Source organism: Sus scrofa, chromosome 15 (genome assembly GCF_054392235.1).
Source record: "Sus scrofa isolate SSC_HxYL_T2T_F1_AM1 chromosome 15, Sscrofa_HxYL_maternal_Yorkshire_Landrace_v2.0, whole genome shotgun sequence".
In the NCBI taxonomy this organism is placed as follows: Eukaryota; Metazoa; Chordata; class Mammalia; order Artiodactyla; family Suidae; genus Sus; species Sus scrofa.
Genome location: NC_139397.1, coordinates 53,581,097 through 53,606,797, shown reverse-complemented (window position 1 = coordinate 53,606,797; position 25,701 = coordinate 53,581,097). Strand labels below are relative to the sequence as shown.

Sequence of the window (25,701 nt, the reverse complement as noted above, 5' to 3'; positions counted from 1 at the left end):
GAACTCCTTCCCAGTCTTTTAAAGTTGGTTCTTGTTTCATAATCTGAAAAGAGATCACTAGTTCCTAAATTTCCAGATCAATTCAATCTAGAACTTTATGCCCAGAGAGGCTCTGGCAAGATCAACACCACTTTCTTTAGAACCTCCTGAATACGGCTTTATGCTCACTGTCAAATCAGAGTCATGTGAGAACATACTAGAAACAGTAGGAATTTTGTCCTTAACTTCCAAGTTCTGGGGGAGTGCTGCTTTGTCACCCTCCCTCCTCACTACCCTCTAGCCTTGCTTCACACTGTCACAGAATGCTGCTAACAAAGGATGTGTCAGAACAACTTTGATACCAGTCTTCAGTATAGCTGTGTGAATAGATGTCACTGGGTGGGTTTGCCATAGGATATGTCACTGTTTTAATTACTATATTATATTTTGATCTCTGTAAGAACAAGTTTCTTTGTTATTTTACTTTGCAAAAATTTGTAATCAAGAACAAAGATTGGAGTTCCTGTTGTGGCTCAGTGGTAACAATCCTGACTAGTATCCATGAGGACATACAGGTTTGATCCCTGGCATTGCTCAGTGGGTTAAGGATGAGCTGTGGTGTAGGTCATGGCTCAGATCCTGTGTTGCTGTGGCTGTGGCTGGCAGCTGTAGCTCTGATTTGACCCCTAGCCTGGTGATTTCCATATGCCATGGGTACAGCCCTAAAAAGGCAAAAAAAAAGAAAAGAAAGAAGAACAAAGATTAGTATTAAAAATTAACTCTTCGTATAGATAGGCTCTGTACGTTGATACACATTATGTTGTTAGATGTGACTTCATTTCATCTAGTTCGTTTTATAATTTCCTTTTCTCTTTTCACCTTCCCCTGCCCGATTTATTATTTTCTTTTAGTTATCTAGATGTTTGAAAGTTTCAGAGCATATTTCTATTCATATGGTCACCATTATATTTTTACAAAGTAAATTTAATCTACATTTTCTATCACTGTAGAAAATTATTAAAAATCTGTGACCTCTTTCCTAAATAAATTGAGACTGCACACTTTTGCTGTACTTGATCCATTCCTCCTTTACTCTTAGTGTTTGTTGACATTTTCCAGGACTTTAAATCAAGATTCTTTTTATGATTCTTATTTTTTATATTGTTATTTCTACTCTCTTAAAATTATGTTATTCTTTATAGATGTGTTACCCCAGTTACCTAAATTTCATTTGTTGAAGAATCTCTCACCAAAGTAAAATATCTGAGTAAAATCCCTTGTATCCTAGAAGTTTTCTCAGTGCCCCTCTCTATTTGCATTTCTCTCCTGGCCACCAAATATAATTACTATCCCAGATTCTATGGTAATAATTCTACTAATTTTTTAAAAATGATTTTGTCAATGAATGTATTTGTAAATGATATATTAGTTTTGCCTGCCTTTCAATATGAATGTGATTAGCTTATAAATATAGGAAACATCCTTCTTTCATTTAATATTATATTTTTTGATTCATCACTGTTGATATATTTAGCCTTACTTCTTTCACTTTCTTTGTTCCAGAATATTCCATATTCTGGCCTAAATATTCCATCACTGCATTAGCCATTCTATTATGGCATTACTTCTGGATTGGGGTAATTATGAGCAACTTTTCCTAGGAACATATTTGTATGTGTCTCCTGGTGTCACACGTATAGAGATACAGAAGTGGAACTGCTCTGGCGTCTGATTTGCTCCTGTTCAACTTAAATAGGTAAATACTAAGCCATTTTTCAGTTCAGCTGTACCAATTGACACTCCGCTAAAGCCATTGAATGTTTCCTCTGTTCTGCATCATCTACAGAATTTTATATTTTCACACTAATTTTTTTTTTTTTTCAAATTAATGGGAGTAAAAAACTATCTCACTGAGGGAGTTTCCATCATGGATCAGCAGAAACAAATCCAACTAGTATCCATGAGGACATATATTCGTTCCCTGGCCTTGCTAAGTGGGTTAAGGATCTGGCATTGCCCCAAGCTGTGGTGTAAGTCACAGATGCGGCTCAGATCCTGTGTTGCTGTGGCTGTGGTGTAGGTCAACGACTATATCTCCAATTCGACCCATAGCCTGGGAACATCCATATGCCACAGGTGTGGCCCTAAAAAGATTTTTTAAAAAAAGCTATCTCATTGAAATTTGCATTTCCCTGACTTCTTATAATGTTCTACATTTTTCAAATATTCTCCTATTGGGTTATCTTATTGACTCAGATTTTTAAAATATATATTTATCCATTATATGTTTTCCAAATACGTTTGCATAATTTGTGTTCTATTTTTTCACTTTCTTTGTGGTGTCATTTAATGAACAGAAGTTCCTAATGTTACTGTAGTCAAACTGAATAATTCTTTCCTTTGTGGTTTGTACTTTTTATAATTAAAAAATTTAAGAAATCATTCCCTACTTATCTGTAAGATTACAAAGAAATTTTCTTCTAGAAAATGTTTTGCAGTTTTGCCTTTTACATTTAGGCCTTTCATCCGCCTAAAGTTAAGACTGCCAGTCTAATTGTTTTTCAGGTTAACGAAATGCCTCAGCAGAATTTATTGTCTGGTGTCTACCATGCCTGCTTAGTCATAAATCAAAACGCATGCATTTCTGCATGAGGCTATTTCTGAGTTTTTCACCCCATTCCATTAGTTTTTTCTACCAGCAAAAGACCTTAACATTCATTTACTATGGATTCAAAAGAAACCTTTATATTTATTTGGACAAATGTCATCTTAATGTTTGTTTGTATTCATCTCTTTGATATTCTTGGGTATATTTTTTGTGTGATTTCATTAAAATTTAAGAATAAGCTTGTTAAATATCTTGAGGAAAACCCTAAAGAGTTGGGTTTTTTTTTTTTTTTTTGGCTTTCTTATTTATTTTATTTTATTTTTTTGGTTTTTTGGGGCCACACCCATGGCATATGGAGATTCCCAGGCTAGGGGTCCAATTTATCAGAGCTACGGCTGCCAGCCTATACAACAACCACAGTAACGTGGGATCCAAGCCGTGTCTGCAAACTACACCCCACAGCTCACAACAATGCCAGATCCTTAATCTGCTGAGTGAGGCCAGGGATCAAACCCACATTCTCATGGATACTAGCTGGGTTCATTAACCACTGAGCCATGACAGGAACGCCCCTACTGAGATTTTGATTGTTTTGCTTTGTGTCAATAATTCAGTTTGGAGAGAAATGTTTATCTTTATAATATACAGGCATCCAATTCCAAACGGTGGTATATTTTTGCATTTACCTAGGACTTCAATTTCTTTCAATAAAGTTTTAAAATTATTTCATTGATGGTTATACACCATCACACAGTATTTTATTTTTGATAGTTTTGAAAATATCTGTTTGAAAAAGTTATTTTTAAAATTTTATGGTAATGTTCAATTGTTATTGATATATACGATTTATTTTTCCAGATTGATTTTAAATCAGCGCACTTGCTAAACTTTTGCTAAACTAAATGTGTAAATATATACACATGCTCTATATTTATCTGTAGGTTCTTATACATTTTGTATGAATATAGTCATGTCACAAAAATGAATGGAAGGTGAAAATTTGTTTTCATATATTTTTTGATTTTTTTATTATAGTTGATTTACAATGTTCTGTCAATTTCTGCTCCTCAGCAAAGTAGCCCAGTTATACACTTATATACATTGTTTTTTTCACATTATCCTCCATCATGTTCCATCACAAGTGATTAGATATGTAGTTCCCTGTGCTGTACAGCAGGAAGTGTGTTGGATATTAACATGGCGGAGATGATTGTCACAATAATGAGATCCAAGAACTGGGGTTCTTTGTGCAGCTAGAAATTGTGACTGTGGAACCCTTGTGTCTTCATGATGATATTTGGTCACACAACAAATATTTCTTGAGCTTCCCTCAGCACTGGGGCTATCCTAGTGAACAGAGCAGATGAAACTGCCTGCTCCATAATCTGGCGAGGGAATCCAGACCATAAACAAATTAAGTAAATAAAATATGTCCACAGTGGGCAGACTATTGGCTGATCCTGAGTCCTCTCAGAATAAGGCACAAGATAATACCTTCCTTGGGTTGAACAACTTTGCAGAGTGTCCACACTGCCAAGACAGAGTTTGGGTACTGAAAAATACAAAGCGATGTAAGCCTTACTATACGTATAACTAGCGTGTTAGACAGGTTCTTTGTTAAAATTGAATAAATTTTGTAGTAGACTTTGTTGGTCAGCTCAACAGCCATTACCAAACATTTTCTTCTTTGTGTGGTAGAGATCCCCATATAATCCATTTCTGGTCATTCAAATATATAGGTACCTTCTGGAAAATACATAAGAAGGGAGGCATAAACATTGCCAGTTCTGCATTTGCACTTGATAATGTGAAGATGTGATTTCAGGAGCTGTGGTAGCTTTTTTTGCAAGCTTGAGTATTCACGCCAAAGTGCAAAAGCCATTGAAGATGACCAAATACAAGGACTGAATGCACCTTGGCCCTGAAACCCTAAGCAGCGGAATTAACAGTGGGACTAACTATCCAACTTTGATTCAGTTTTCTTGGAATTGAAGTTGAAAGTATCTTTAACTATATATAAATATTTAATATATATATATTTACATACTAAATATATATTTCATTATATATATAATTATATATATAATTATTCAGTGAAATTATTACATTTACAGTTGTACAATGATCTTCACAATCCAGTTTTATTCTATTTCCATCCCACACCCCCAGTGCATCCCCCCACCTCCCAAACTGTCTCCTCCAGAGACCATAAGTTTTTCAAAGTCTGTGAAAGAAAGAAGACTGTTCTACAAAGAAGTTCCGTCTGTCCTTTTTTCAGATTCCACATGTCAGTGGAATCATTTGATGTTGGTGTTTCATCGTATGGCTGACTTCACTTAGCATGATAATTTCTAGGTCCATCCATGTTGCTAAAAATGCCAGTATTTCATTCCTTTTAATGACTGAGTAATATTCCACTGTGTATATGTACCACTCCTCTGTCGATGGACATTTAGGTTGTTTCCATGTCTTGGCTATTGCAAATAGTGCTGCAATGAACATTGGAGTACATGTGTCTTTGCGAGTCATGGTTTTCTCTGGATAGATGCCCAAGAGTGGGATTGCTTGGTCAAATGGTAGTTCTATTTTCAGTTTTCTGAGGAATCTCCCTACTGTTTTCCACAGTGGTTGCACCAATTTACAATCCCACCAACAGTGTAATAGGGTTCCTTTTTCTGCACACCCTCTCCAGCACTTATTGTTTGTAGACTTTTGGATGATGGCCATTCTGGCCATTCTGTAAGGTGGTACCTCATAGTGGTTTTGATTCGCATTTCTCTAATAATGAGTGATGTTGAACATCTTTTCATGTGTTTTTTGGCCATCTGTATGTCTTCTTTGGAGAATTGTCTTTAGATCTTCTGCCCACTTTTTGATGGGGTTGTTTTCTTGGTATTGAGCTGCAGAAGCTGTTTATACATTTCAGAGATTAATCCCTTGTCAGTCACCTCATTTGCAAGTATGTTCTCCAATTCTGTGGGTTGTCTTTTTGTGTTGTTTAGGGTTTCCTTTGCTGTGCAGAAACTTTTAAGTTTAATTAAGTCCCATTTGTTTATTGTTGTTTTTACTGTCATTACTCTAAGAGGTGGATATGAGAAGATGTTGCTGTCATTTATGTTGGAGAGTGTTTGGCCTATGTTTTCCTTTAACAGTTTTATAGTGTCTGGTCTTATATCTAGGTCTTTAATCCATCTTGAGTTTATTTTTGTGTATGGTATTAAAGAGTATTCTAATTTCATTCATTTACATACGGCTGTCCAGTTCTCCCAGCACCACTTATGGAACAGGCTGTCTTTTCTCTGTTGTATATTCTTGCCTCCTTTGTCATAGATTAGTTAACTGTAGGTGCGTGGGTTTCATTCTGGTCTTTCTATCCTGTTCCACTGATCTATATGTCTGTCATTGTGCCAGTACCATACAGTTTTGATGACTATTGCTTTGTAGTATATTCTGAAGTCAGGGAGCCTGATTCCTCTAGCTCCATTTTTCTTTTTCAGGATATCTTTGGCTATTCTGGGTCTTTTGTGCTTCCAAACAAACTTTAAAATAGTTTGTTTGAGTTCTGTGAAAAATGTCCTTGTTAATTTGATAGGGATTGCATTGAATCTGTCGATATCCTTGGGTCTATAGTCATTTTGATAATATTGACTCTTCCAATCCAAGAGCATGGTATGTCTTTCCATCTATTTGTGTCATCTTTGATTTCTTTCATCAGTGTCTTATAGTTTTCAGGGTACAGGTCTTTTGTCTCTTAAGGTAGGTTTACTCCTAGGTATTTTATTCTTTTGGATGTGATGGTAAATAGGATTGCTTCCCTAATTTATCTTTCTGAACATTCATTGTTAGTCTATAGAAATGCAGTCTATTTCTGTGTATTAATTTTGTATCCTGTGACTTTGTCAAATTCATTGATGAGCTCTAATTGTTTTCTGGTAGAATGTTTAGGATTTTCTGTTTACAGATCATGTCATCTGTAAACAGAGATAGATTTAAATCTTCCTTTCCAATTTGGATTCCTTTTATTTCTTTTACTTCTCTGATTGCTGTGGCAAGGACGTCCCAAACTATGTTGAATAGTAGTGGCGAAAATGGACATCCTTGTCTTGTTCCTGATCTTAGTGGGAATTCTTTCAGCTTTTCACCATTGAGAATGGTGTTAGCTGTGGGTTTTTCATATATGGCCTTTATTATGTTGAGATAGGTCCCCTCTATGCCCACTTTCTGGAGGGTTTTTACCAGAAATGGGTGTTGGATTTTGTCAAAGGCTTTTTCTCCATCTATTGAGAGGGTCATATGGTTATTATTCTTCAGTTTGTTAATGTGTTCTATCATACAGATTGATTTGTGGATATTGAAAAATTCTTGCATCTCCGGGATAAATCACACTTGATCATTGTATTCAATACTTTTACTGTATTGTTGGATTCAGTTTGCTATTATTTTGTTGAGGATTTTTGCACTGATGTTCATCAGTGAAATTGGCCTGTAGTTTTCTTTTGTTGTGGTATCTTTGTCTGGTTTTAGTATCAAGGTGATGTGGCCTCATAGAATGAGTTTGGGAGTGTTCCTTCCTCTGCAATTTTTTGGAATAGTTTCAGAAGGATAGATGTTAGCCCTTCTCTAAATGTTTGGAAGAATTCACCTGTGAAACCATCAGGTCCTGGAATGTTGTTTGTTGCACGTTTTTTAATCATAGTTTCAATTTCAGTTCTTGTGATTGGTCTATTCATCTTTTCTATTTCATCTTGATTTAGCCTTGGAAGATTGTACTTTTCTAAGAATTTGTCCATTTCTTCTAGGCTTTCCATTTTATTGGTGTGTAGTTGCATATAGTGGCCTCTTATGGTCTTTTGTATTTCTGCGATGTCTGTTTTTACTTCTCCTTTTTCATTCCTAATTTTATTGATTTGCATCCTTGCTCTTTTTTGCATGATAAGTCTGGCTAAGGATTTATCAATTTTGTTGATCTTTTCAAAGAACCAGCTTTTAGTTTCATTGATCTCTTCTATGGTTTTCTTTGTTTCTATTTCATTGATTTCTGCACTGATCTTTATGATTTCTTTCTTTCTACTAACTTTAGGTCTTGTCTGTTCTACTCTCTCTAGCTGATTTAGATGTAAAGTTAGGCTGTTTATTCAAGCTTTTGCTTGTTTCCTGAGGTAGGCTTGTATTGCTATAAGCTTTCCTATTAGAATGGCTTTTGCTGCATCCCACAGGTTTTGGACTGTCATATCTTTTTTGTCATTTGCTTCTAGGTATTTTTAAATTTCCTCTTTGATTTCTTCGCTGATCCATTAGTTGTTTAGTAGCATGTTGTTTAGTCTCCATGTGTTTGCGTTTTTTCAGTTTTTTTCTTGTTGTTGATGTCCAGTTGTATAGTGTTGTGGTCAGAAAAGATGCTTGATATGATTTCAATTTTCTTAAATTTACCGAGGTTGGATTTGCAGCCCAGGATGTGATCAATCTTAGAGAATGTTCCATGTGCACTTGAGAAAAATGTGTATTCTGCTGCTTTTGGATGGAATGTCCTATAAATATCTTTTAAGTCCCTCTGGTTTAATGCATCATTCGGTGCCTGTATTTCCTTATTGATTTTCTGTCTGGATGATCTGTTCATTGCTGCAAGTGGGAGTAGGGTGTTAAAGTCCCCCACTATTATTGTGTTATTGTCAATTTGTCCTTTTAAGGTTGTTAGCAGTTGCCTTATATATTGTGGTGAACCTATGTTGGGTGTGTATATATTTAAAATTGTTATATCTTCTTCTTGGATTGACCTTTGATCATTAGGTAGTGACCTTCCTTGTCCCTTAAAATGTTCTACATTTTAAAGTCTATTTTGTCTGATATGAGTATTGATACTCCAGCTTTCTTTTGATTCCCATTTGCTTGGAATATTTTCTTCCATCCTCTCACTTTCAATTTGTGAGTGTCCCTAGAATTGAAATGGGCCTCTTGTAGACAGAATATATGTGGGTCTTGTTTTGTATCCATTCAGCCAGTCTATGTCTTTTTGTTGGGTCTTTTAGTCCATTAACATTTAAGGTAATTATTGATATGTATCTTCTTATTGCCATTTTATTAATTTCTTTGGATTTTTTTGCTCTTTTTTCTTCCCTTCTTCTCTTGTTCTCTCTTGTGGTTTGATGACTATCTTTAGTGTTGTATTTGAGTTGATTTTTCTTATTTGTGTGTGTATCAATTGTAGAAGTTTGATTTGCAGTTACCCTGAGGTTTTGATATAGGAGTCTATATATATAAGAGATTATTTTAAGTTGTTGGTCTCTTAATTGCAAGTGCATCTCCAGTGTCCTGCATTTGTACCCTCCTCATGATTTCTGATTTTGGTGGCATAGTTGTGTGTGGATGATTTTGTATCTTTACTGTATATATACCTTTAATGGTGAATCTTGTCATTTGTGGTATTCTTATTTCTGGTTGTGGCCTTTTCTGCCTAGAGAAGTTCCATGACTATTTATTGTAAAGATGGTTTAGTTTTGCTGAATTCTCTTAGCTTTTTCTTATCTGTAAAGATTTTCATTTCTCCTTCAAATCTGAATGAGAAACTTGCTGGGTAAAGTAATCTTGGTTGGAGTTTTTTCCCTTTCATCACATTAACTATATCTTGCCACTCCCTTCTGGCCTACAGAGTTTCTGCTGAAAAATCTGCCAATAACCTTATTGGGGTTCCCTTGTATGTTATTTGTTTCTTTTCCCTAGCTGCTTTCAATATTTTCTCTTCATCTTTAATTTTGGTCAGTTTGATTAATATGTATTTTGGGGTTTTCCTCCTTGGGGTTATTTTATATGGTTCTCATTGTGCTTCCTGGATTTGAGTGAGTGTTTCCTCTTCCATGTTAGGGAAGTTTTTGGCTATTATCTCTTGGAATATTTTTTCTGTCTCCTTCTCTCTCTCTTCTTCTGGCACCCCTATAATGCGGATATTGGTGCATTTAACATTGTCCCAGATTTCTCTGAGACTCTTCATTTGTTTTCAATATTTTTTCTCTTTTCTGTTCCACATCTGTGATTTCTACTACTCTGTCCTCCATCTCGCTTATTCGTTCTTCTGCCTCCTGTATTCAGCTGTTGGCTGCTTCTAATGATTTTTTTTTTATTTCAGTTATTGTATTTTTCATCTCTTCTTGTTTATGTTTTATATCTTCTATCTCTTTGCTCAGTGTTTCTTGTAAATTATCCATCTTTGCCTCCAGTTTATTTCCAATGTCTTGCAGCATCTTCAGCATCAACAGTCTAAAGTCTTTCCTGGAGGCTGAGAATCTCCTGGTCACTTAGCTATTTTTTCTGTTTTTTTGTTTTTTGTTTTTTTCTTTCTCCCTTATCCAATTTATAGTTCTCTGTCTTTTCATTTTGTAGCTTTTTGGTGTGGTGAACTTTTACAGATAATATAGTTGTAGACTCTCTTACTTCTGGTGTCTGCCCCCCTTGTAGCTGAAATTGGTACAGGGGTTTGCTGTAAGCTTCCTGATGGTAGGGACTGGTGCCTGCCCACTGGTATGTGGAGCTGATTCTAACCCCTCTGGTGGGTGGGGCTTTGTCTCTGGGTGAGATTAGAGGTGGCTGTGTGCCTAGGGGTTCTTTAGGCAGCCTGTTTACTGATGGGTGGGGCTGTGATCCCCCTGGATTGTTGTTTGGCCTGGGACTTCTCAGTAGTGATGGGTGGGGCAAGATTTTCCCCAAATGCCCACCTCCAGAGAAAGGCAATGCTGATGAATATTCCCAAGAGTTTTGCTTCCATTGTCCTTCCCCCACAACAAGCCACATTCACCCCTGTTTTCCCAGGAGGTCCTCCAAGAACTGCAGTATTTCTTTATATTGCTCTACTATAGGGGATAAATATTAAAGTATAATGTTGAATAGAATTGAAGTTAGGGGTCATTCTTGTCTTGTTTCAGATCTTAAAGGAATCATTTCAGTGTTTCACAATTAAAGAAGGTGTCTCCTATAGGATTGTTGTTGATACTCCTTATCAGGCTAAAAACTTTCTATTGCTAGTTTTGAAACATTAAAGAAATCATGATTGCTTATTTGATTTTATCAATTTTTTTCTGAATTTAATACAATAATAATATGTATGCTTTAAAAAAATCTGTTAGTGTAACAAATTGCAAGTATTTATTATCTAACATTAAAAGAAAACTAAATTCCTAGGAGTTTTTAGATTTATTTAATTAATATTTACTTTAGGATGTTTGTTTTTATGTTCATGAATGAGATGATATCAAACTATAATTTTCTTTTTTCCTTTATCTGTGTGAAATTTTGTATCAAGATTACACTTGCTCAATAAAGTGAGCTGGAGATTATTCTTCACTTTTCTGTGCTTTGGAATAACTTGTGATTCATCAGAATTATGTGTTCCTAGGTTGGTAGAATCTCCCAATCAAATTTCTGTGCCTGGTGAAAAGATGCTCAACATCACTAATCATCAAGAAATGCAAATCAAAATCATGATGAGATATCCCCTCATACCTATCAGAATGGCTATCATCAAAAAGACCACAATTAACAAACGTTGGCAAAGTTTTGGTATATCCACTGTGAAAAACAGTATGGAGATTTCTCAAAAAAATTAAATTATAACTTCTTATTACCTAGCAATTTCACTCCCAGGTATAGGTTCAAAGAAAATTAAAATACTACTTGGGAAAGATACACACAGCCTAATGTTTATAGCAGCATTACAGCATTATTTACAATAGCCAAAATATGGAAGCAACCTAAGTGTCCATTAACAGATGAGTGGATAAGAAGATGTGTACACACATACCCTTACATATATACATATATATGTGTGTGTGTGTGTATATATATATATTCCATTTATACAATGGAATACTACTCCATTATAATAAAGAATGTAATATTGCAATTTGCAACAGCATGGAAGGACCCAGAGGGTATATGCTTAGTAGAATAAATCAGAGAAAGACAAATGCTTGTTAACACTTATATGGAATTTAAAAAAATGTAATAAATGAATACAACAAAACAGAAATATTGGTTATCAGTGGTGAGGGGGAAAGGGGAAGGGGCAAGAGAGGGTTACGGGATTAGGATATACAAACTACTAAGTATAAAATGGATAAGATACAAAGATATATTGTATAGCACAGTGAATATAGCCAATATTTTGTAATAACTTTAAATGGAGTCAAAGCTATAAAAACATTGAATCACTATGTTGTATACCTGAAACAAATATAATGTGAGTAAACTATAATTCAATTTAAAAAAAAAGTCTGTGCTTGGAGTTGTCATTGTGTGAAGATTATAAATTACTGTTTTAAATTCCTTGATAATGTAAACATAGGTTCTTCTTTTTAACAAGTATATAATTTAGGGGGTTTGTCCATTTCATTGAAATTTTCAGTATTAACCACAAAAAGCTATTTCATAACACCCTTTTATCATCTATTTAATATCTGTATCACCAATCATTGTGTCTCCTTTTTTTTAGTACCATTTATTTGTGCCTTCTTTCATTTTAAAATTAATCAGTCAAGTCAGGTTGCATCAATTTAATTTTTTTCAAAGAATTAATTTTGTTTTTGTATCCTATTATATGTTTGTTTTCTATGTTACCAGCTTTTCCTCTTATCTTTATAATTTCCTTGTTACTGCTTTATTTGAATTGCTTTGCTTTTGTTCTTACAATGTCTTTAGATGGTAATTGACCCATTAACTTTCAGCTTTCTATTCTAATATAAACTTTATGGAAATGAATTTGCCCATATGTTCTACTTTATCTGTATTACACATGTTTTTGTATATTTCATTTTTGTCACTATTGAGTTATAGTTCCTAAATTTTCATAATTTTTTCTTGACCCATACTTCTTTAGAAATAAACCCCTTAATTACTTAATAGTTGCTTTGTGAGAAAGTGTATGATACTAATTCTTCATAATTTTATGAGTCATTTCAAAACATATCTAGGATGACTTTTGTCTTAATAGCCAATCATTTTTTTATTAACATTCTATATGTGTTTAAAAAGAATGTATATATGTGTATTCTTCAACTGTTGTGTGCAGTAGCTATAAGTTTTATGGTTCTTTTATTTATTTATTTTTTTGATCCACATTGCTTTCTCATCTCTCCATGCTATTCTTTTTTAAATTATTATGATTATTTCCCCTCTGAATGTACTAGATTGGCTATCTAGGATTGGCTAGTGTTTACAATAGCTTAAACCCCCTTGCCCCATATACACAAACTATTTATTTCATATGCACTTGACGAGCTGGAGGCAGGTTGGTGGGAAAGGGTTGTCTTACTCTAGTCTCTCATGGACCCAGACTGAGAAAGCTACCGTTTAGACTGAAGCTGAGACAGGAAGAGCAAACATGGTAAGTCAGGCCATTCAGGGTAAGACTTTTCTGCAAGAACACCTCAATATCCCTACCATTCATATTTCGATAATCAAAGCAAATCCCCCAAATGTGCTTTCTATAGGTGGGGAATGACCATCCTGAAATTTGATTATGAAAAGAAGGGCATAATAATTGCAAAGGACTAGGATGAACCCAACTGAGGGTAAAGAGCAGGGTGGAGGGAATGGTACACAGAGGAGGGGCATCTTGTAACCATGTCCATTTTGTGAGGGCTCCTTAAATATTCACTTGAATTGGGAAAAAAAGAAGGGAATAAGCATGTTGGGAAACACACCCCTGTAAACACTCAATGTAGTTGTCAGTATCACAAAATTTGAAGCACTTTTAATTTTTATGGAAGAAATGCTATGAAATTAAATTGGTTCAAATTCACTTGAGATGACTCAGATGTGTAATAATACAAAAATACTTTATTTGCTGTGTATTGTAGTAAATATTCTGTTACTCTCCCAATTAAAATTGATATTTTGATTTACTTAATAGTGCTCCAAAGAACATAGCCCTCTGTGAAGAAAAGCCAAATAATATTTCAAGGTTGTCCTTTTCTAGGAAATACAAAGTGAGAAAACACTTGGTTTACTCAAACATTTACAATGTGGAATTAATAAGTAAAGTGTCTGAATAACATTAGGATGAGGATTTTGCTTTGCCTTTTAATGTCGTGTTTTATTCTTGGTTGCATCTGGGCTATGGAAGTTATAAAGAAATATGCTAAGCAAACATATACAAATGATCACAAATGATGAGGCTTAGAGTATGAGACGAAAAGTCCTTTTAAAAAGCAGCTAGAGGAGTTTCCGTCATGGTGCAGCAGAAACGAATCTGACCAGGATTCTACCCCTAGCCTCACTCAGTGGGTTAAGGATCTGGTGGTACCCTGATCTTTGGCATAGATAACAGACACAGCTTGGACCCCATGCTGCTGTGGCTGAGGTATAGGCTGGCAGCTGTAGCTCCGATTCAACCCCTAGTCTGGGAACCTCCATATGCCGTGGGTGTGACTCCGAAAAGCAAAAAAAAAAAGCAAAAAAAAAAAAGGCAGCTAGATTTCATACCATCCTGCAGAATTTTAGTTTTCAGGAAACAAGACAAAACAAAAAAGATAGTTATATATATGAGGAGAAAAACATTTTTGCTCAACTTGAGGAATTCCAAGTAGGAAAGCTAGTTTTGTGCAGCTGGCAGTTTATTTCCTGACTTATCCCTGTGCTCACTGGCTCTGGTAATTATAGGTATATTTTGCAGGTTTAAAATTTCCAGCAATCCCCCATAGTCTTACTAAGAGTTAGACTAGTATACACGTAGGATGAGAGACAGGTACAACAGGAGTTAAGCCTGACATAGCCAGACACGTATTAGTCATCTGATGCAGCCTGACATAGCCAGACACGTATTAGTCATATGATGAAACAGAAACAACCAAACTAATTTCTAGGTTAAAATCTGCGTCTCCTAAAATACCATACTAGAGACATTGAATACACGCAATTAAAAAAAATTAACATTTGTGTTATTAAACTGATTATGGAATAATTTAGGCTCTGCATTCTCATAAACATCAATTTCACATCTGGCTGGGGAAGTTTGAGTTCCAGCAATAAAAATGTTCCTCCAATTTGGCAGAAGTTACTTCAGGAGACCCAAGGAAGATGAACACTAAATAAATATTTAGAAGGTGTGATTTTTTTCAGCTGAGTTGAATTTGAACTTTTCCTCATCTTGTTTCTGATGATGTGTATGAAGAAAATGTTAGTGATCATTCATTTGTGGAAGAAGAGATGCTCCTTTCATTTACCTTCACGTAGAAACTGAGTTTACTATATATTTGGCATTTTTTTGGCCATCTTAATCATAATATAAAAATTTTCTTTATTTTTTTCTCATCTTGGCTTGATCGAATTGTCACTACTTTCACTCCACTTTTAAGAACTTTATTGTGAAATAATTCATATACTGTACAATTCACCCATTGAAAGTTCACAATTCAAACGTATTTACTATATTCACATATTTGCATATCCACTACCACAGTCATTTTAAAACTTTTTCATCACTCATAAAAGAAACCCCACATTCCTTAGTCATTATTCTCTAATCTTCCCAATTTTCTTCCTTCCCCTCATACCTAAGAAACCACTAATGTATTCATACATTCTCTCTCTGGATAGATAGATAGATTAGATAGATTCAATAGGTAGATATAGGGATATATGAATAGATATATATAATATACATTTATTATTTAAATAGATATAGAAACATATAACAAATACCAATCACAGCATCATAAGCCCATTCTTTTTCCTCCCATTTAATTTCACTTTTTATTTTTTTAAAAGCAGAGATAAAGAAATATTTTTAAAAAGCAGGATATTAAATGAAGCTTTTTCCCTTTATGTATACATGTGTGTTTCTTCTATACCATGGCCCAGGATCGCTTCTCAGTAATTTTTAAAGTGATTTTGAAATTCACTGATAGAATACATATACTAAATATAAAGGTATTCATCTTCTATGAGCTCACAAAATTAGTCTCAAAGTATTTTTATTTCTGGGATGACATGCTCTACATAGTTCAAACATGACTGATAAAGTATTTCAGTGAATAGCATGCATAATTATCAGATATCCAAATAGCACCATACTTTCCCAGCTGCATAATAATTAGCAACAGATTACACACCAACAAGCACTCTATTTTCTTAATGTTGAAAATGAAAACCTTAGCTATTGTCAGTTTGACATTTAGTGCCAGAGAGTTTACATTTCTGTGTCATCTCAGTCCATTTTAAGTATTCACTCCTTGTTGGTATATTCCATTAAAATCAATTTTTCTTTGTACTCCAGGAGGAGGAGAGCCATTAATATTGAAGACTTTCTTGTAGTTTATTTTGAAGCAAAACAAGCTAATTAAATCTATTTCATTGACTTAAGGTTGATGGAAAGTGCTGGAAAAGGCCAGAGCTGACCATGTTGATTTATTTTTAAACTCCAGCAAGTGGTTGCTTTGTGTTCCAAATAGATATTTGGGAGGAAAATGAACTCATTCCACTCATTTACAAAATTCTTGAGCTTGAGGTGAAACTATCTCAGACAAATTAATAGATCCCTTCATGGATGTTGTTCTTTATTTCCCTAAAGAAAAACATTTAACATTCCACAATTATTAGACAGAAATCTTAAAAATGATGCCAGTGAATTCAAGGCTATTGGCTCATTTCCTCTACATGTTTAAATTTTTTTTTTTAATTTAATGATCATGGGCTATATGCCAGATCAACTAGCCATCTCAGGGTGTCTGTTGCTTCAAAGTTTAATGACAACAAAAGTTTAGATAGATAAGCACATGCTTTTTATTTTGTTTTTTGTTTTATTTACTTTTTATTAGGGTGTAGTTGATTTACAATGTTGAGTCAATTTCTGCTGTACAGCACACTGATCCGGTCATACATATACATACATACTTTTTCTCAGATTATCTTGCATTATGGTCTATCTCAAGAAACTAGATATAGTTCCCTGTGCTATATAGTAGGCCCTCATTGCTTATCCATCCTAAATGTAACAATTTGCATCTAACAACCCCAAACTCCCCATCATTCCCATTTTTTCCCCACTCCCCTCCGGCAACCACAAGACTGTTCTCTATGTCCATGAGTCTGTTTCTCTTTTATAGATAGGCTCATTTGTGGCATGTTTTAGATTCTACATATAAGTGATATCACATAGTGTTTGTCTTTCTCTTTCTGACTTACTTGACTCAGCATGAGAATCTCTAGTTGCATCCACATTTCTGCAAATGGCATCATGGGTTAGTTACAGTACTTTTTTTTCCCCCAAGCCTTTAAGAGCATCCATTATATTAAGAATTATGTGCAAGTGATGGGAGAAGAAAAAAGAAGATAAAATCATAGTCACTGATCAGCAATTCACAGTTGATTTATTTGGTCTCATGTACCATGATGCAAAGACAGGCTTCACTAAGTGCCAAATGAGTGATAAGGGAGGAAACAATTTCTTCAAGAATGATCTGCGACAGTCATACAAATGTTCAGGTATTAGGAACAAAATGGGAAGAGTTGTGGGAAATAAAAATGATCTATGAAGTGGTGAGAAGTGGGTGATGGACACAGTTGTGACGGCAAGAAAGGAAATAATACACTTAGGAAGATCCTGACCAGAGAGCCTGAGTGCAGCACTAAGTGCATGAATGGAAGTTGTGCTCAATAGGTTTGAGGGTTCCCATAAATTCCACATGGTGGGAGGTCAAGACTATTGTTCATGAAAACTGTCATTTCATTCTGATGGAACTGAAGAGACACTTGGGAATTCTAAATAGGCAGTGTGATGCTTGAAACAGTATTCAGGAAATTGGGAAGAGTTTGCGTGGCAGATTATAAAGTGATTGCTCACAGTGCATGTCAGCACATGTTCCTCTGCTACCAACCCCACCCCAATACTCTCCATTTCAATCTAAGTTAAGTCTGAACTTCTACAAGGCCTACCCAGCTGGTCCTCACCTGTCTTCAGACTTGTGTGGTGCTCTACCCTCTTGTCATCATGCTCCAGCTCCACTGTCCTCTTTCCATACCTAGACAGGCCAAGCTCAATCTCACTTCTCATCATTTGTCTTGGTTTTTCCATGGCCAGGAAATCCCTTCTCCATGTCTGCACTACCATCACTCAGTGTTCATGTCAACATGATCCCTGATCAGAGACTTTTCATGACCTGATTATCTAATTCTGTTTGCCCCACCACCAGCTACCCTCTGAAGACCACCCTGTGTTGGCTGAGGATAACTTAAGACTTTATATGCATGTACTTGTTTAATGAAAGTTCACCTCCTCTCGACAGATGAGGAGTTCTATTAGAAATGGGGCTTGTGTCTGTCTTTGCTCATTGCTTTCTACTTAGCACTGAGGACAGTGCCTGGAAGGCATTCTATAAGTATTGGTTAAATGAATGAATGAATTGGAATAGGGTGAGATTGAAATTTAAAGCTGAAATTTCTACAAGTTACAGAAAAGCAGTGCCTACATATGTAGTGTGAGGACTGAAAGTTCTCACAGTCCACACTGACAGTGCCCATGGTGCCATGGAAACTACTTGATGGTCCAGATAACCATGACCCAGCTTCATCAGCAGGCGAACACATGCAAATAATGGTCTTATTGTTTAGATGCTCCTTTAAGAAAAAATTAGATGGATCTCAAAGGCAAGATGGATCCCCTTCTTTTGTCATAGAAGTCATTGCCATGAAAACATACATTTCCATGAACATACATTTCCATTTCCATTATGCTGGGCTCAAACTATAAAATCAATACTCTAGTTGTAACCTGCAGATGGGCAACTTGAAATAAACATGATCTTTCACTGATTTCCTAAATAGGCTATATCTTTTGATTATCTTTTAGTAGGACTCTATTTTATGTTTTTAATATTAACGATATGTCACAGGGACTATTTTATGAAACATTTGCAAAGAATTTGAAATAATGCTTATAGTTCTCCCAAACCACCAGTATCCCCACATACTGCAAATCAGAAAACAAAATAAAACCAAAATAAACTTGATAATGATGACTGAAATTATGTAAACTTAAACCCCATGTGCTCCCTCAAACTCTTTTTAAGTACATTGGGCCATGAAGATCAATTAAAAATCCACTATGAACTAATGGAGATTTAGCTTTTCAAAATGTTAATGGATTATTCATAAATTTATTTTCAAATATTTGAAGTCAGATAAACTGTCTTCAAAAACATTCTCTGCTCTTTATAACCTGGGTAACCTAGTATTTGTAAAGACAAAGAATGCTTTTGAATGTAATGAAGGAAGGTACATTTTAGACAAAAACTGTGTAAGATGTTAATGAGAAACTGGAATACAATAAGATCACACCTTCCATTGTATTGTGTTCCCTTGCAAAGCCAACACACTTCACGACAGAACTTCATGTCTCACTTTCTCCTCCACATAAAAACACAACTCCAGGAACATGCTTTGTTGTTGAAAGGATGAACCTCAGATTGCAAGTGATAACGAATTTCATCAAACTTTCCATAAAAGTATAGTACAGTTTAGATTAGTAGTTGGCCAATTACATGATAAAATCCCTTAAAGACCCTCCAGGCAGTGTGGAAATGGATCCGAAATCTAAAGTAAAATAGCTTGACTTCTTTTGAACTTCCCTGGCAGCAGAGGAGGAAAAATGGGAGCGTTGTTTATTTTGAGTCGCTAACCTCTGGAAATTCACTAATAACAGCTCGTGGACAGCTGAATGAACATCAAATGTGGTTGCCACCACAAATCCAACTAGAATAAGATGTGACACAGTTGGATTCCGCCATCCCTTAGCTTTCAACCGCAGAGAGAAAGTCCACCCACAAACACAAGCCAGAAAGAAAGGGAAGAAAAATCCCAGAAATTCTAACTAAAAACACTCTGGCACTTCTGATACTCTGGCTCTATCCCTCAGTCTTGCAATCCCTATCCAGAGTGTTCAGTTCAGCCTGTGGTGCTTTTTCTGGGCTGTGGGACTAAAGGCCAGGATTGGGTGTCCAAAGTGCAGGGTCAAGTGCAGAGCTCTGGAGCAGCTATTCAATGGAAATACATGAGAGCAAGTATGGGCAATGGCTTTAGTGTTGGATGTGACTCAAAGGAGAAATTACAAAGAACACTGACTTGACTTAGTGTGTTAGTAATCTGTAATGTGCAAAAGTCATAACATGCTGCAAAGTGAAGTTGGTGCTCTCAGGTGACCCTCCCATGAGGGAAGTGGCCAGGTAACAATCATGACACTGTCCTGTGAGCAGCTGTGGAGATAGCCCATTGCCTTTGCTCTGATCCTGCAGAGAACAATGTCAACCAGCACTTCCCACCTGTGTTCCCTGGCAGCCAAGTCAGTACAGGAAGTCACAGATGTGAAGAACAACAGGGGCTGGAGTTTCCGTCCTAACTGATGCGTCTATGGCTGGTTGGGTTTTGTCTTGACCTCCTTTGAGTCTTAGCTCTGGAAGGGGAAGGTCCAGGCCTCTTAGCAGTACATTTCTAATACTTATTTTTAAATATTTTTCCCAAGGAGAAATTGATCTGCACAAAGTGGAGGAAATACCTCCAAGCTTTCATTAATGTTTTCCCTCTTTCCCGCCATCAAGGACACAACATTCCACATGATGTTTCATTATTTTGATGACTATCGTGGAAGTGTCAGCACATCTGTCATGGTACGTTTGCCCTCAGAATACTAAGTGGCCTAAAATTTTTTAAAATATCTGCATGAGAATTAAAGAAATTCTACGTAAGATATACCAGAGAGAGATTTCAGATAGGTCAGTACAATCCTGGGCATCCTTCAACACTCTGATGGCAAAACCTAAGTAATTCAGAATTATATTTAAAAATATGCCTTGTTTGGCATAATGTTGACTATTCCAGTAAATCCAAGGTAAGATGGAAAGAAGGAAAACATTCACATTATATTATGTATAACATTTCCACTATATATGATTACCTGCCCAACTTGTCATCAAAGTCTGTACGTCAAAACAAGATATACCAAAAACAGCTGGATGCCACCAAATGCTTCACCAACTTCTCAGTCCCGCCCAAAACCACTGCTCTTGTCATGAAGTAGCAACTGCCTAGCAGATGATCAATTCAATACCAACTACACTGAGATTGAAAATTATGGCCTGGAGAAGGAGGGTGGGTGTTTATAGCCACTGAGAAAAAGTTCTGCCAAAATAATGTACAAATCTGTGCCATGTGCCCCCTGCACATGGGCCCTGGGCTGAACTGGAGAGAAGAATACCAGAAAGTCTAGCCATGGCTTGTCTCTGGCTTTTCAATAAGGATGCACAATGTTGGCTGTAGAAAAAACTAGATATGCCCAGATGTTCATGCAACCTCTAAAAATGCACAAACACCCCAACACCTTATACTCTGATTGAGACAATTCTAAGTCGCAGGATCTACCATCTCCTGGAAGACCACAGCAGCCTTGCACTCCACTCATGGTATCAACATAAGCACCCTCCATTCCTTAGTATCTCTTCCTCATTCCCTTACTGATGCTTCCAAGAATCTGCTTCCAAATAAACTGCCTGCAATTAAATTTTATCTTTGGGTTTTCTGAGGGAAACTAAGTAACTATGTAGAAGTTACTAGTCATACATATATTCAATATGATGATTCCTGACATTCACCAAAGCAAGTTCGTAGTTTATTTGCAATCTTCATGGGAAGGAGAGGGATTTTATTAAATCCTTTCTAATTATCAAAATGATCAGACTTTTAATCATAAAATATTATTTAGTAGAGATTGCTGCCTACAAAAACAATAAATAAAATAATATCCTTCCATGGTAAAAATATTTTTCCTATAGGAGCAAAGGTAATGGGCAAATCCTCTACAGAGGTGATAGAGGTGTATTAGGTAGATAATACATCCAGTTCTATTTTAAAGGCCAGGTGCCTAAGTGGAGATGTTCAAAAGGCAGATGGAGGTATAGCTTTTGAGCTCCCAAAGAAAAAAAAGAATCTTTAACACATTATATACAGCTCAGAGTTTGTACTTGCAAAGGAAAAGTTATAAAACCTTTACATATGTAAAATTCCTGTGATACGTAAACCATAATTCCTTTGGTTTTAGTTGAGACTAATTTTGTAGTAGAAGAGTTGTGGATATCTCAAAAATTACTGATGACCAGCCCATTCTAAAAATATTTTCCAATATATGAAATAATTGCCAATCATCCTAAATTTCAAATAACATCTATTATGTAGGAAAAAGCCTCTGAAATAATTATTTTTTTTAAAGTGGAGGATATTTTTGCATTAAAAAAATCATGTCATAAAATTTAACAGCCAGACAAACCCTTGGCAGGGTTGACCACAGAATGGCACTGTGGGGAAATTGAACTGACACCACAAATATGTTTGGGTATTGTTTTGTTCCAATATTATGTAAATTCTGCAAATCTAAAACAGAAAGTTTATGTAAGAGATGCCAAGTCAATCTCTCTGTGTGATTCATTCCTTGTGACTTAGGAAATGATGTACTTTCTGCTTAATGATGCTGAAAATCACTCCAAGGACACAAAGCCAAATATGCAGGAGACCCATTGCCTGGTGTAATTTGCAAACCATCAGTTATTTCTGTCATGCGGCATGACTTTGTTTAAAGTGCTAGTAGCACAGAGTGTGACTTGTGGAGTGACTCTTAAACATTTTAACACACAGACTACAGTTCTCCTCAATGACTCAGAGTATAAGCAGCTTTTTAACAAACTCCAGTTGGTAGGATTAGTGGAATAAGCACTACTGAGATAGTAAACTCCATGGTAAGTCTTTGACATAGAGATAATAGGGTAATTTAGGCCAATAAACAAGCCAGTGATATATTTATTCTGTGTGCTGGAAACCTTTCTGCACAGCCTAAAACACGTTTTTCATCTAAAACAGACTTGAAGAAAGAATCTGCCAACTAATAAATACAGTAGTAAGTTAGGGGTGTTCCTTTCAAATTTAATATCGAGTGTTCATTTCCTGGGCATTAACGTAATCTTTAAATTACATTTAGGAAGATCATGTTTAGCTTAGAGTAACAAAGCTGATTTGGCATTTTGGCCATCTTAAGAATCAATCTGCACAAATACTAAGTCAGAAATCACTCAGATGATCACTCTGAAGATTTAGGTAGACTTTTTTCAGGGGTATTTTTTTTTTCCTTTTTCTCTTGAGAAAGATGCAAAACTAAAAATTACCCAATATCCTTTTGGCAATCTAAGCACCTTCAAATGGCTTAACTATCAATATATGATTTTTATTATAAAATTTATGCTATTAAATTTATTGATTGTGCTTTAGGCTGGCTTGGTAGCAGTGCATTTATTTTGCCACTAGCTATATATTAAGAAGATGAAAGTAACTTTAAATTAACTATAGAATACTGATTTGATTTCTGTGAGGTTTTCATTTCTACTATGATTACTAAATTTGACTACATATTGTAAAATCAACATGTTCACCTTTGGGGGCAATATGAGAGAGAAAAGTCTAGATATATACCACAGGTGTTGAATTTTCAAAGTTTTGAAGCAAAGGAGTAAGTACTTTTGCAGAAAAACAGGGAAGTGAGAATATATGCAAAATTTTTGGTCTTTCATTTAAGTCACTATTATAGTTATTATGTTATTATATTTATACCTTTCTTATTTCCATTATTCACATTTTGTACACCGTAGCCACAGTAACTTACATATTTACTTACCAGTTAGGATGCTGAATAATCTCAAACTGTTTTCTGAGGGAAATATTGACCTTATCTGCAGGTACTCACTTTGCCAAATTCTGTAGAGAATTAAAAAGTAATCTCTTCAGATACAAGTCAATTTGTGTTCTTAATTAAAAAAAAATGAACTCATCTCTTTTAAAATCTTAACACCTGTCAACTTCAACATCAAGGACAATAAATCTGTCCTTAATTAAAACCATTAAAAAAATGTCTTGCAGGCACTTGCTAGAAAATGCAATAAATTTGTTGCTGCCTAAATCATAACAAATGTTTAATAATATCATGGAATATCAGTTTCAGGGCATATAAAATACCTGACAAAATGTTTCAAAAATATTAGATTTTATCCTTGGATGAAACGGATTCACCAGAGAACCAGAAAACCAGGTAGACTGCAACTGCCTTGTCTCAACTCGTAATCATTTTTTACTAGAGAATTTTACCTTGACAACATGCCACAAAAACGACTGCATTTTATCATGGAGCCAGGTCTGAGGAAATTGACCATTATGTGACATAACAATGGTTTTGTGAGGATCCAGGGGAGAAATTTCTCTTAAAACACAGTTTCACAAGTACCTACTTTCTTCTAAGGAAAAAAAGTCTTATGAAAAAAGCCTCAATCTTACATATGATACTTCAACTCTTTTTTTGTATTACTTAGAAGGTTACAGCCAGATTTGAATCCTATCTCCACATATGTATAAGTTAATTTTACCTCTTACATTATCAAATTTTATATTCTAATTTTACTTAAAACATGATAGCTTCTGTTTTTCTCTACAATATATATCTTTGTAAACCCCTTTGAAATTAGACTTTTAATTTTTCTTGTGGGTTACTGGGGACTTTTTAAGGGTATTACATTTTGTATGTTAGTGGGAGAGATAATCAAGTTAGAATTTTATAAAAAATATTATTGTAACAACAAGAGAAGAGAGTTGGGCCCAAAAGCACTGGAGAAAGAAGACTTAGTAGAAAACGATAACAAAATCTAGTGAATTAGAAAAGGGATTCAGAGTGTAAGTGGCAGCAGATATAGACAGGAGACAGAAGTTAGAAAGGCTCCTTAGACATAAGTCAAATGGTTTGGTTACCAGTTGGATGGTTTATTTGGGATAAAAAAAATTTAAGAAAGACCACTGCAGTGTTTGCCATGCAAAACCTGATAGATGGCAGATTAAGGGGACAGAAAGAGGAGGAGGTGTGGGAAGAATATTAGGAGTTTGGGAGGCTCTTGAATATGCCTGTAAATATACTCATTGAGAAGCTGGATCTATAGAAATTGAATGGGGGAGGATATCCTGGAGATACAAAGACACCAACCTATGATTAAGAATTGAAAATATGATGCTAGATAAGCTCATCCGGGCAGGAAAAAGTAGAATCAGAATTAGTGGTGGACCATGCTTTGGTGGAAATTGATATTTAAGAGACTGGCAGAAAAGCAGACTTCATAATGTAAATTTATTTTAAAAAGGATCAAAGAATGAAAGTCAAGACAAAATCAAGTTTCAAGAAGTGAAAGATTTCATTTATTTATTTAAAAAAATTTTTATTGTTATTGCCCCAATACAATTCTTTCTACTGTACAGCATGGTGACCCAATTACACTCACATGTGTACATTCTTTTTTCTCACATTATATGTTCTATCATAAGTGACAGAACAGCAGAATCCCATTGCTAATCCATCCCGAAGGTAACATTCTGCATCTATTTACACCAAGCTCCCACTCCCTCCCCTACCTCCTTGGCAACCACAAGTCTACTCCAAGTCCATTATTTTCTTTTCTGTGGGAAAAAAAAAGATATGGTTCCTTTGTACCATATCTTATATTCTAGATATAAGGGATATCATATGGTATTTGTCTTTCTTTTTCTGACTTACTTCACTCAGGATGAGAGTCTCTAGTTCCATCCGTGTTGCTGCAAATGGCATTATTTTCTTCTTTGTATGGCTGAGTAGTAATCCATTGTGTATATATACCCCTATCTTCTTAATTCAATTATCTATCAGTGGACATTTGGGTTGATTCCATGTCTTGGTTATTGTGAATAGTGCTGAAGTGAACATGTGGGTTCATGTGTTCTTTTAAGGAGAATTTCATCTGGATATATGCCCAAGAGGGGGATGCTGGGTCATATGATAGTTCTATGTATGATTTTCTAAGGTACCTCCATACTGATCTCCATAGTGATTGTAACAGCTTACACTGTCACAAACAGAGCAGGGGGGTTTCCTTTTCTCTACATCCCCTCCAGCATTTGTTATTTGTGGACTTATTAATGATGCAAAATCAATTAAATCAAGAGTTGGTTCTTTGAAAAGGTAAACAAAATTGACAAACCTCTGGCTAGACTCACCAAGAAGATGAGAGAAAAAAACCAAATAAACA

General features: G+C 35.4%; 1 protein-coding gene across 4 annotated transcripts in view; it reads right to left on the bottom strand.

The window, feature by feature from the left end:
- Positions 1 to 25,701, bottom strand: part of NEIL3 (nei like DNA glycosylase 3) — a 383,724-nt gene that overhangs the window by 189,100 nt on the left and 168,923 nt on the right. For 3 of the 4 annotated variants that reach the window (XM_084999924.1, XM_021076035.2, XM_084999922.1), the window contains exon 3: positions 23,280 to 23,359. The exons of the other annotated variant lie outside the window; for it this stretch is intronic. The gene's annotated coding sequence lies outside the window, so the exon portion shown is untranslated. The remainder of the gene's footprint in view (positions 1 to 23,279; positions 23,360 to 25,701) is intronic. 4 annotated transcript variants of the gene reach the window in all.